Below are 13,580 nucleotides of genomic sequence, written 5' to 3'. Positions count from 1 at the left end.
TAAAGAAGGGGCCCAAACTATGTCACAAATTTGAAAATGTCTTAATAGTTCAAGAAATAAACAGAGTTTTAGCAAACATTTACAGACCGAACTTCGAAAAACCGGATTTATTATAGCCGGAGACAAAACCAAACTCAGAATGTCATTTTGAATAGGAACTTTGTCTATCATGTACTTACCTGTTACCATGGATGGGTGTAACTTATGGATTTGTGAGTCTTAACATCCCTCATGATTTCATGATGCAGTGAAAATTGTTGACAATAGTAAGGAATAACAATATAAAGATTTGAAATATAGATTAGAAGAAGGGACGATATAATCGACTCAATGGAGTCTCTAGGGTTTAAACCCAAACATAAAATTTTGTATTTCAATTGAATAAAGAGTCTAAAGTCGTCTATAGCACGGGAGGTTACAATCCTTAAATATAGAAACCCTAAACCACTCCTATTAGGAAATTGTAATATCCGGTCTGAAAAGGAATGTTGAATTTAAGCATAAGGGCAAAATTGTATACATGTGAATGGTAAATTCAGATAAACTTGCAGGGCATAATGGTCTTTGAAAAGGATAAAAAGGTTACGAAATTGAAATGAAATGAATGAACAATGAAATTGAAATGCAATTGGATAAAGTTAAAAAATATATATATAAAAATATTATCTTTAGCTTAAAGTCAAATCTCACAAAACTAAAGGAAAAAAAAAAAAAAAAAACAACAAGGAAACCGAGGGAAGAAAGAAGAGTCCAGAAAAAAATAAGAAGGAAAGAGAGGGAAGACTTTAGAGGGGCTAGCAGAGGACGTGAGACAGGGAGGGTGGTGTGCCGACCTCTTTGATCTCTTCATAGCTGCCATGGTTTGTACCGGGAGGATTTGTGAGTTGTGTTTACAAGGTTAAGGTTCATTACATGATCGTACGTTAGGAAGAGATGGTCTGTATTGCTCTTGAACATGTACATGGAAGCTTTGATGGACAGAGTTTAAAGTTGAATTCAAAGGTTCACTTGCCTCAAGTAAGCTTGATCTAAACTTATACTTAGTATTTTTGTAAAATTGAGTCAATGGGTTTAAAATTTCTTTTGGATTATCGGGTGGAATTGAGTTATTGAAGCTTGAAAGGGTGTATATTGAATGGACTAATTGAAATCTGTGAATGTTTTGTATAATATTGCGGTTTCATATTTGGGCGTCGTTATGTCGCTGGAATTTCTAGGAATTGTTATAACAATTGGGATGCTTTAAAATTATCTAAGAGGAAGTTTGTATGACTTAGGTGACCAGTTGGTCGGTGGTTTCTGCGATTACGCGAGGGACGTGGAAGTAATGGCATGATAGCTGATTAGCCGGTGAGTGAATAGTGAACTTACTCGATACACTGGATCCATAATTACTTATGGTTCTGCACATGCATCAGATTTGAAGTCAGTGGCACATTTGAGATCTTTGTACATTCTATTCTATTACCGTTTACCTGACTCGCGATGGCACCATTGGTTCGTATATTATTTGGGACGAGTTCTGAGTTACTGTTCACTATTTGATATGATTTCGGTGTCTAATTTCGATGTTATTCTGATACTGAGACTTATTCCGACGCTACTCTGATATTGTTTTCGATTCTGGAATCACTTTGATGTTTATCTTGATTCTGAAATCACATGCTATTCTGATAATCTGATTTTTGGGAGTGACTTTGTCAAAGTATTGTATGCTAACGACAGTAATCGTTAGCCTTGGTGCACCAAGCTTGTTATGGCACTTCGTGTGCTGCCTACTACGGCACTGTGTATGCTACCTGTTGTCTCTGTACAGAAGTCCTCCCACCTCACTATTGTTAATGGATATCTGCTAATTTGAAAGATTTGACAAACATTTTGATTTCTATGTTATCGGATTATTCGTCCCTTTCAACTTGTTTGTCCCCCTTTGTATTGCTTAAAGGGAAAATTAAATATAAGTTCTTCATGGGAGAGCTTTGTTTTCTAATAGGGACATTCTTAAAAGTCTTATTCCATAAAATTCATATACTTTAAACTAATATTCCAAAAAGGACGAACTCTTATCCTAATTTTTTTAAATGACTAAAATAACCTCACTTTAATTATTTAAATTTTAAAAATTAATCATAAAGTTTACAGAAATCTCTCTCACTTACGAAAGCTCCTCTTTCACGACTACAGCTACAGGGAATATTTTTCTTTCCAATTTTCTTCGTGAAATTGATTTTTTAATATGAATCTTGCGTCAATTTTGAATTTCTATAATGATTTACCTTGCGATCCTATTGATTTTGGATATTCTTGGTGTTTGAATTTCTATATCTGATCATACTCACCACGGGACTTGTAGTTTTCCTTCGATCTGTCATTAATCATTATTTTTGAAAGTTTTTGTGGTGATTTTTTGTATTTTTTTTGGTTCTGATTCCTGTTGCAAACTGCAGGTGATATGTTGTCTGTTTCAATTAATTTGATACCTATCATAATGTTATCTGTCTTATTGAAATGTTATCTGTCTTTAGAGAAATGTTATATGTTTGAAGTTTCAAAACGGATAACATATAAGAGCAAGTCTAAAACAAATATATTATCTGTAGATTCAGATCCAATTTCAAAAGAAAAAAAAAAGAGTTCAAAAAAACAATAAAACCTCAAAGGTGATGCGCCTTGGTCCGTGGAGTTGATTGGTGGTGTTGATGGTCATCGGAGTTGGCCGTATTGGTCGGATCTAGTTCTTTTTCAAATGATGACTGTGATTTCAAGAAGCTTTTTTGGTGAATCAAGTTATAATCGATGGTCAGTGATGATTGGACTTTGATTGAGCTAACCTAGAGTTTTATTTTAGTAGTTTGTTCGTCGAAAACGATGATCGGACGATCAATTTCGGTGGTCGACATGAAGGAAGAAGAAGAGAGAGAAAAAAAAGGAGGAGGAGGAATGACATCACGTGTGTGACTCTAGATGAATTTTAGAGATATCTTTAGGGGTATTTTTATCAACATAATACAAATATACTTTTTTCTAATGTTTTTTTTTTCCATTTTGTCATTCCTTGAATATATAACTATCATATTGTCATTTATCCTAATTTTCCCTTGCTTAAATTACTATTCATTCACTAAGTCTTGCGACTCATGCATCATATGTTCATTTATTTTTCAGATAGAATTGATCCAGTAAGTTTCAATCCGTTCTGAGCTTGTTAGAGTATACCTCGGTTTTGGGAAGCCCAAACCTGTTCGTGTGGGTACCTCTGTTTTTCGCCCATATATCCTGATATGCTATTGACGGCCTGTTTGGCATTTGGCATGGTGGCTCCTCCATGCCAAACAGGAGAATTTCGCCAGCGGATCCGCTAGCGCAAAAGAAGCTCTCTAACGCAGCTTGTTTTGACAACGGTACTTTCTGCTGCAGCTTGTTTGACGTGGGTCCCATGCCAAACAAGCTGTAGCTTTTTTTTAAAATTGTTTTTTAATGCGTGGGTCTCACACTTTTTATTATTTTACTCATGGGACCCACCTAAAATTAAAGTTGTAACATTTATACCTAATAGATTTTTAATATAAAAATTGTGTTTAATGATTTAAATATAATTATATTTTAATAAAAATTATAAATTAATTATATTTATGAATTTATAATTATTATAACAGTAAATTTAATATTGAAATAATATAATTAAAAAATACAAATAAAAAATACTTTAAAATTAATAATTATACTTCTAAATTAATAATTATAATACAAATAAATAATAAATATCTTAATTTTTATATAAAAATATTTAATAATGTATACCTAAAAATAATATAAATAACAAATAAATTTATTTCATTAAATTTAATATTATAATACTTTAATTCAACAACTTTTCTGCTAGCATCAGTTTTTAGTTCATCAAACACCTCACATAATATTTCACAGCTTTAAGCTCAGTTTTTTTTCTACAGCATTTCCATTAGCATTGAAAATCAATCTTTTCGCTCTACCAAACAGAGCCTGAGTTATGTTCTTAGACGCTCTGTTGACTACAGTTAAGATCATTCATTTTGTATGGTCATTGGGTCTTCTTTATGTGTGGAAAATTGATAAGGCATTCAAGCTTGGAATCATGATATGTTTTTAGGTATGGATATTAGTGTTCAGAGGCTTGCTTAACCTTTGTGGGCCTTCTGTCTATCGGAGTCTTGCGATGGTCACGTGTCCCACTTTTGGGTCGTGACAGAAATCAATACTAAAAAGAAATCAAACAGACTCCTAATTGACCCCTAAAAATATTACTTATTCATCAAGCAATAGACTTCTTAAAATATAATAATAAAACACTAATAATTGGTAAAGACTCCCTTCCCCGCCTTTATGAGCCTGATTCAATAAATGTGGAAACCAAAAGGGGCAACAAGGGAATCATATCAATATGTCATCATGATAAACAACATTTAATGATCTAAAATGTATAATACCCAAAGGAGAGGCTCAAACTATGTCACAAATTTTGAAAAATGTCTTAATAGTTAAAGATATGGCAAACGAAAAACAATTAACAAAAAGTTTTATTAACTCTTGAGAGCTTTACAGAATCATATCAATATGTCATCATGATAAACAACATTTAATGATCTAAAATGTATAATACCCAAAGGAGAGGCTCAAACTATGTCACAAATTTTGAAAAATGTCTTAATAGTTAAAGATATGGCAAACGAAAAACAATTAACAAAAAGTTTTATTAACTCTTGAGAGCTTTACAGAATAGAGTTGTCTTCTCCTTAATTTATGAGGTGTGTTTCAATGAAAACATGACTCTATATATAGGCTCTTCTAAAGTTACAAAAGTAAAAGCGGGTGTTAATTGGGCCCTATCGATCAATTACAATTGTCGGCCAAAAGAAGAAAATAACAAAATTAAAAAGATGCTTTAATAAAGCTATTTTAATAAAGCCGGATATGTCCAAGCGAAGCTGAGTCATAACCCTGTCGGTAGATTTCAAAATCATTGTCTCCTTTACATAAACTGATAAAGTAAGATGAGTCCAAGTAATGCTGAGTCATAACTCTATCGGCAGATTCCTTTGTCACCCCTTTTTTCCATCAAACATTTTGTCGATTTGTGAATAGGATGGTTGAGTGATTCCAGCATCTTCGTTTTGGTATAGGTCGTCAGAAGTGTCCTCTTCGGATGAATCTATGAGAGTGATGTCGTCATTAGAGAATTCCATATCCTTCTGTTTTTTCTTGAAGGCAAGCTTTTTAGCTTGAATTATTAGGTCCGCTTGATTAGCATTTGGTTGATCCTCCTTTAGTTGAAGGAGAATTTCTAACAGGTCATTTTCTTCATATTTTCCTTCAAGTATTCCTTGAGGATGCTTTGATTCCACCGCTAGACCAAGGAATTTGAGAACATTTTGTTTTGTAATGAACTCATAATTATAAAAGCCCCACCAACGAAAATTAAGAACTCAGACAAGAGTGGGAAAATTATTTAAATCTTCCAAGGCATATTGTCATCCCCAAATCCATGATATTTTAAAATCAATAAGAAAATAGAAAAACTTTTCATGTTTAACGAAATTATAAGTTTTAAAAGTTTTTTGCTGTGATAACAACATGCAATAGTATAAGAAGATTTGATATAAGTGTTCTGGTAAAAAGTTTTTTCTAGACCAAACTGGTCCCACCATAGTAAAAACCATTTGGGCATTGAGCTTCAAATTTATCATCAATTTAAAAAACCATGAATGCTTTCCCAAACCATTTTGATAAAAGAATGTTTTGGTACAGGACTCAATATAGTCCTAGTAATTGTATTGCCTATAAGGCTAACTTCTCTAAAAGAGAACGATTTCTGTTAGGATCTCTCCCAAATTCATCGAAGGAGATAACCTTCTTAATTATAGCTTTTGAATAAGTTATTTGTGGGCCATTTTCCCGAGGGGTGTGATAAAAAGCCACAAAGCCGATTTCCTCAAAAATTTTCTCATAAAATATCCTTGGTTTAATCCCGAAAGTGGGAAAGTGTTCATCGTCTGGCATATATTGAAGTGCCAAGAGATTAGCGTAATTTTTAAATTGCTCATATTTCTGTTGTTCCACGCACATAACAGGAACTGCGAATTTTTCGAATATATTCGGTTTTCATAATATTTTTCTTTTTTTGTTGGTTCTGGTCTTTTACCTTTTTTAAAAGACATTCTTCCTCTTCCCGTCTACTAGAGCTTGTCATGTCCCTGCAAATATTCACGGGTTAGGAAATCAGGAAGATTGTTGGAATTGCCTTTAATAAATTCAATGTTAAAATCAATGATTGCTAACAAAGCTTGTCAGCGAGCAAAAATTTGTTTAGAAGCAAGATTTTTGACGTCTTTTTCTAAAACATCTTTAGCTGCTTTGCAATCAATATGCAAGAGAAATTGTTGATTTAATAAATCGTCTTGAAATTTAGTTATGCAAAGGACAATAGATAAAAATTCATTTTTAATAAAAGAATATTTTTGTTGAGCATGTTTCCATAATCCGGAGGTAAATCTTACCAGTTGTTCATTACCTCCTACCTCAGAGGCATCAGTTTCAACAATTTTATAAAAATTGGGGTTAGGAATAGTAAGGCACGGTAAATACCGTATCTTACTTTTCACAATCTAGATAGCTTTGGTGTGTTTGTCTGTCCAGGGTGTTGGTTCCTTTTTTCAAACTTGCAAATAAAGTTTTACAGTCATGGGCAAGATCTTTATAATAATCAGCAACATAATTTAAACTCCCCAGAAACCGTTGCAATTGATTTTTATCTTTTAGCTCATCAAGAAATTTTTCTCCAAAGCAGAGGGCTCGATCAATAGGGTTAATTGATTCAAAAATCGAACATTGGTTTGAAAAAGCTTTATCTTTTTCAGAGATAGAACAAGACCATTTTTATTGATAGTATTAAAGAAAGTATGAAGATGTTTCCAATGTTGAGAAATATCAAGAGAGTATATTAAAACATCATCAATATAAACAATGGTGAATACCATAAAAGGACTGGAAATGTCATTCATAACATTTTGAAATTTAGAAGGTGCGTTTTTCAAATCAAATGGCATAACATTCCATTCATAATGTCCGAATGGAACGGTAAAAGCGCTTTTATATCTATCTTCTTCGGTGATTTGAATTTGTCAATGTCTGATTTTTGGGTCAATTATGTTGGACCTATGGTCCTATATGTCTAATTTTGATGATATTAAATCATTTATAAATGATAATGAAACATTAAAGCAATATTTGATTTATATGAATTGAATTTAAATGACTATATATTTTTGAGATAGTGCTGGAAATTAAGTTTTGAAAACAAACATACATGGACTAAGTTAGAGCATCAATTTTCCAATTATCATATCTTAACCAACTTAGGTCCAAATGACTTGAAACTTGAACCACATGCACATGAAGGTTTAATATATGTTCTAGGACTATAATCATGAGAAATTAAATGCATCACATATATATTTGGTCATATGCTTAAATTCCGCCAAAACTAGGTTTTACCTAATTTTGTGCATATGTGTTCTTTGTGAACGTGGTGAACCAAATGAACTCCGATTTAAATGAAATTTCGTGTGCATCTTAGTTTCATCACTATGAACATATTTGATTTAGTAAAGTTCAAGAGAAAAGGTCATTTACACTGAGTTTGCAAAATGACTTTGAATTTACACTTAGAATTTATCGGTTTCACTATTAGTGATCTAATTGCTTGGTTGAGTGACCAAACGATTTCCGATTGTTATGAAATTTTACATGGACATTATAATACATATAAAATGATTTATCATGCAGTAATATAAATTTTCTGGGTTGTTTTTCTAATATAATTAACCTATGCGCTCTATATGAAGCTCTTTGAGCTTACATGCAATTGGGGAGTTCTATCTCCTATTTCCTTGTAGGTTAATTATCATTGTGGTCTCATATGGCTCAGAATTCAGTATGTTCAAGAGTGGTCGAAGTCTTGTTTCTAAGAATGAGCTTGGAGCTCTAGGAAACTATGAAAAATCCTATATTTGCCAACTTTCCACTAAGGCACTTAATCAAGTTGAATGAATCAAACATTGAGGCTATTGGTTGTGGTCTTCATGGAGATACAACTCTTTTCAAACATGTGGGACAAAACTTGTCCTCTCTATCATTAGTGATATATTCTTGTTTGACATTTTCACTCAAGACATGTGCTACCAAGAAAGTTAGAATTGGTGCAATCAAACAAGATCCTTGACATTTTCACTCAAGACATGTGCAATCAAACAAGATCCTTGACTAAGAGATCACTTTTGAAGTCTTTGATTCAAAATGAAGGGACAAGATGGCATAGTACAATCTACATCCATGGTTGAGAATTAAAGAGAGTTTGAATGGTCAAGATTTGAAGACATACATTGATCAAAGGGTTGTGCTTATGACAACACTTATGGAAGAAATGTACAACTTGACTTCTCTCAAGCTTCCAACGTCTATATGCTCTATGGTGGAGATTTGTTTGCTCAAATCATCAATGACCAAGATTAGGAGCTGCAATGGATGGTAGAGATCAACTCTTGAAGTTTGATCCAATGGCTGCAAGCATAGGAGAGAATTGCCTTTAAAAGAGGATCTTCCCTTTCATACAACTTGGAGAAGCAAATTGAAAATTATCCTTGAGAGAAACCTCTTGCTATCAAGTACATCAATCATCAAGCTTTCTTGCTATTTGCTACAACAATCTTCTCCAATACAAGCCTCTACAATCAAGGACTTCTCACTACTCTTGCTTTTGCAAAAGGGAAGTTCCTATATCCTTTAGGCTTTGTTTGCTTACAATCTAAACCTCTCTTGTTCTTAAAATCCTATCTTTGAGAGTGTTGCTGTAATCTTGAGAGTTCCACACCAAATACCTTTGAGGTAACCTGTGAGAACCTTGGCTGAAAATCCCATTGAGAAATTCCCTTTGTTAGGGGAAATTGTAAACATTGAAGTTTGAGGGAGTTCTTAGAAACCCTTGGTGTAAGGAGTTTTGTGGGTCTCTTAAAACCACACCTTAGTGGAGTTGGGAAAATCCTAGGTTGGTGAATCTAGGTAGTAGACGTAGGAGAAGGGTCTCCGAACTACTATAAATCGCTGTGTTGATTTCTTTGTTTACTTGTTTATATTTACTACTTGTTTCAAACTGCAGGATTTTCAAAACCCTAATCTGTCCGAGATTAGCAGACTTACTTAAACTTTGAATTTTAATCTGAAATTTTGATATAGTGTTTATTAAGGTGTTGTGACATTGCATATAAAATTTTGTTGCATTTCGACATCATTTGATAGGTGAAACCTGAGTTGAAAAATCTGTGTGCAGTGTGTTGTTTGAAAATCTGTTTTGTGCAAATCTTGATTATTTGATATTTGGTCATTCACTATATTGTATCACATCTTGCATTGGATTGAATATTGATTAGGATAATCATTAGAGTCCAAATTTGTGTGCTATGTGTTAATTGTCATTAATTTGTTTAAATTTAAAAAGGGATTCCAATCGGAATTTGGGGACACAATTCACCCCCCCCTCTTGTGTTAAACTCGATCCGTCAAATTACTCCTATTGATCGAGCCCTCTGCTTTGGAGAAAAATTTCCTGATGAGCTAAAAGATAACAATCAATTGCAACGGTTTCTAGGGAGTTTAAATTATGTTGTTGATTTTTATAAAGATCTTGCCAATGACTGTAAACCTTTATTGCAAGGTTGAAAAATGAACGAGCACCCTGGACAGACGAACACACCAAAGCTGTCCAGATTGTGAAATGTAAGATACGGTATTTACTGTGCCATGCTATTCCTAACTCCAATTTTTATAAAATTGTTGAAATTGATGCCTCTGAGTTAAAAGGTAAGGAACAACAGGTAAGATTTACTTTCGGATTATGGAAACCTGCTCAACAAAAATATTCTACTATTAAAAATGAATTGTTCTTTGCATAACTAAATTTCAAGACGATTTATTAAATCAACAATTTCTCTTGCGTATTGATTGCAAAGCAGTTAAAGCTGTTCTCGAAAAAGACGTCAAAAATCTTGCTTCTAAACAAATTTTTGCTCGTTGGTAAGCTTTGATTTTAATATTGAATTTATTAAAGGTAATTTTAACAATCTTCCTGATTTCCTAACCCGTGAATATTTGCAAGGACATGGCAAGCTCTAACAACTGGGAAAGAGGAAGAATGCCTTTTAAAAAAGGCAAAAGGTCGGAACCAACAAAAAAGGAAAATACTATGAAAACCCAATATATTCAGAAACTATTCGCAGTTCCTGTTATGTGAGTGGTACAACACGAATATGAGCAATTTAAAAATTGCGCTAATCTCTGGTATTTCAATATATGCTAGACGATGAACACTTTCCCACTTTCGGGATTAAACCAGAATATTTTATGAGAAGATCCTTGAAGAAACCGCTCTGTGGCTTTTATCACACCCATCGGGGAAATGACCCACAAATAGCTTATTCAAAAGCTATAATTAACAAGGTTATATCCTTCGATGAATTTGGGAGAGATCCTAACAGAAATCGTTCTCTTTTAGAGAAGTTGCCTTATAGGCAATACAATTACTGGGACTATATTGAGTCCTGGACCAAAACATTCATTTATCAAAACGATTTGGGAAAACATTCATGGTTTTTTCAAATTGATGATAAATTTGAAGCTCAATGCCCCAAATGGTTTTTACTATGGTGGGACCAGTTTGGTTCAGAAAAAACATTTTTATCAGAACATTTATATCAAGTCTTCTTATACTATTGCACGCTGTTATCACAGTAGAAAACTTTTAAAACTTATAATTTCGTTAAACATGAAAAACTTTTATATTTTCTTATTGATTTTAAAATACCATGGATATAGGCATGGCAATATGCCTTGGAAGATTTTAATAATTTTCTCACTCTTATCCGAGTTCTTAATTTTTGTTGGTGGGGCTCTTATAATTATCAGTCCATTACAAAACAAAATGTCCTCAAACTCCTTGGTCCGATGGTCGAATCAAAACATCCTCAAGGAATATTTGAAGGAAATACGAAGAAAAGGGCCTATTAGAAATTTTCCTTCAACTAAATGAGGATCAATCAAATGCTAATCAAGCGGACCTAATTATCCAAGCTAAAAAACTTGCCTTCAAGAAAAAACAGAAGGATCTGGAATTCTCTAATGACGATATCACTCTCGTTGATTCATCCGAAGAGGACACTTCTAAAGATCTATACCAAAACGAAGATGCTGGAATCACTCAACCATCCTACTCACAAATTGACAAAATGTTTGATGGAAAAAAGGGGTGACGAAGGAATCTGTCGACAGAGTTATGACTCAGCATTACTTGGACTCATCTTATTTTATCTAAAGGAGACAATGACTTTGGAATCTACCGACGGGGTTATGACTCAGTTTCGCTTGGACATATCCGGCTTTATTAAAGTAGCTTTATAAAAGCATCTTTTTAATTTTGTTATTTTCTTCTTTTGGTCAACAATTGTAATTGGACGATGGGGCTTAATGAGCACCCGCTTTTACTTTTGTAACCTTAGAAGAGTCTATATATAGAGTTAGGTTTTCATTGAAACACACCTTGTAAATTGAGGAGAAGACAACTCTATTTTGTAAAGCTCTCAAGAGTTAATAAAAACTCTCTGAAGTTTATTCAACATCTATGGTACTATTCTACCTTTCTTTGCATATCATTTCTTAAGTATGCTCTGTTCCCGCAACTCTGCTTGATCTGAAACATCAAAAATCTGTTTGCATCATTACTATTTGCATTGTTCATATTATTAATGTTTTGATTATATTATGCTTCTGTCTATAATTCAATTACGTAGACAATTAAGGGAAATAGAAAGACAATTAGATCTAGCTAATATTAGATAGATTAAACCAAACTTGACAGGATATTTCAGATCAACTAGAAATTTTATTTCGTCCTTAGACATGTCTCTGGTATCGGAGCATAGGTTTAGTAAGAGAGAGGTTAGATAGAGTCCAGGTTCGCTTGAGCTTTTAGGTCATTAAGCAAGGTGTGCGTTAGGTCGTGTTGCTCGTCGTAATTCATCCTAAACCCTAAACCCACCCTCTTCAAATACCTGTATTAGAATATTATATGCAGATGCATCCGGCTCTGTATTACTGACTTTCATCTAAAGGAAGATCTCACGAACATCATCATATTTACCACTCCTCCTATACAATTTAACAAAACACTATAAGTTGCAGCATTTGGCACACAACCTGTTGCCTACATATGCCTAAACACTCCCATTGCCTCCTTGATCGATCTTGATTCCAAATATGCCTCTAGTAACACCATTATAGGATGATATTTCAGGCGAATTTCCTCCAACCTCCATTTCCTTAAGAAGCTGTGAAACCTTCTCTTTCTCAACTTTCAAAATGTCTCAACAAGATAATTAAATGATGCTACATCAATCACCATCCCACCCTCATTCATGGTTCTAAAAACCATCTCTACCTCATCATCTAAACCCAAGCAGCACAAGTGCTGAGCAGAGTATTATAAGTCATAGTATCAGGCTCTGTATTCCTTCATGCTTCATATCTGTAAATAAAATTAACAATCCAAAAATCCATCCCAATTTAATCCATCTCGAGCACAAGCATTTATCACAGTATTAGAAGTCAAGTTATTGGGGAGACTTTCTCTCTCTTCATCCTCTCAAGAAGCTCAAGAGAAGTTTGGTACTGACCATTAAGCCCGCGTGTATTAATCAAAGCCATGTAGGAGAATACTTGCGGGGCACACCTTGGGTAGGCATTTTGTCGAAAATCTCAATGCATTTGTCCAACAAACTCTCGAGGCCTAACAAGCTGATCATGATTTTGTAGATATGCTCATTCGGCTTGCACCACATCTGCCGTTGCATATACTTGAATAGCCTTAGTGACCACTACCAGTCGCCGCGTTGCGCGAACACGTTGAATACCAAAGCAAAGTCGTTGAGTGAGAACTTGCTCTTGAAGGAGTCGAGGAACCTGGTGATGCTTCCACGAGGAGGGAGGCTGCTGAGCTTGTTGATTAAGGTTTCCACGTCGTAGTTGTACTCTCCTTTCTGGACAGTGACGGAGGGGGCACCGAGCACAAGCTCCCTAGGCTTGGCTTTGGCCTTACCAGCGTCGAAGTAGGACCTACTACGTTCGTCGGAATGGAAGGTCTGGTTGAAAGGGAATTTAGGAAGTCTAACGGGGGAAGGAGAAACCGTGAGGATTAGCGCTGAGTTGAGTATACATATATATTTAAAATCACTAGAAATTAATACCGAGTGATTTGGGGGTGTACGAGTGGTTTTTAAAACTGAAATTGTGACTACTGGTATAACTATCCGGACAGCTTTAAATAGCCGTTCGGACAGCCATACAGGAAATTGAAACAGACTATCTCAGGCATAGGTGTCCGGACGGCCATAGAGGTGTCCAGACACCTCCCTAAAATCTGCACGCGTGATTTGTTTTAAAAACACTCATTTCTCGATTTCTCTCAAAAATAACCGGACCTAAACGAACCTTAACCCCAT

General features: G+C 34.3%; 1 long non-coding RNA gene and 1 pseudogene across 2 annotated transcripts; one reads left to right on the top strand and one right to left on the bottom strand.

The window, feature by feature from the left end:
- Positions 1 to 709: 709 nt before the first annotated feature.
- Positions 710 to 2,471, top strand: LOC119986441. 2 transcript variants are annotated; one of them, XR_005465271.1, is made up of 3 exons: positions 710 to 1,017; positions 1,278 to 1,497; positions 2,448 to 2,471. It is a non-coding gene; the product is annotated as an uncharacterized LOC119986441 (long non-coding RNA). The 2 variants fall into 2 exon arrangements; XR_005465270.1 differs by lacking the exon at positions 2,448 to 2,471 and having other exon boundaries at positions 1,278 to 2,007.
- Positions 2,472 to 10,253: 7,782 nt separating this feature from the next.
- On the bottom strand, positions 10,254 to 13,580 carry LOC119986924 (annotated as a pseudogene).

Source organism: Tripterygium wilfordii, chromosome 20 (assembly GCF_013401445.1).
Source record: "Tripterygium wilfordii isolate XIE 37 chromosome 20, ASM1340144v1, whole genome shotgun sequence".
Classification (NCBI taxonomy): Eukaryota; Viridiplantae; Streptophyta; class Magnoliopsida; order Celastrales; family Celastraceae; genus Tripterygium; species Tripterygium wilfordii.
Note: the sequence above shows the minus strand (reverse complement) of the source record. Positions and strands in the feature narration are given on the sequence as shown.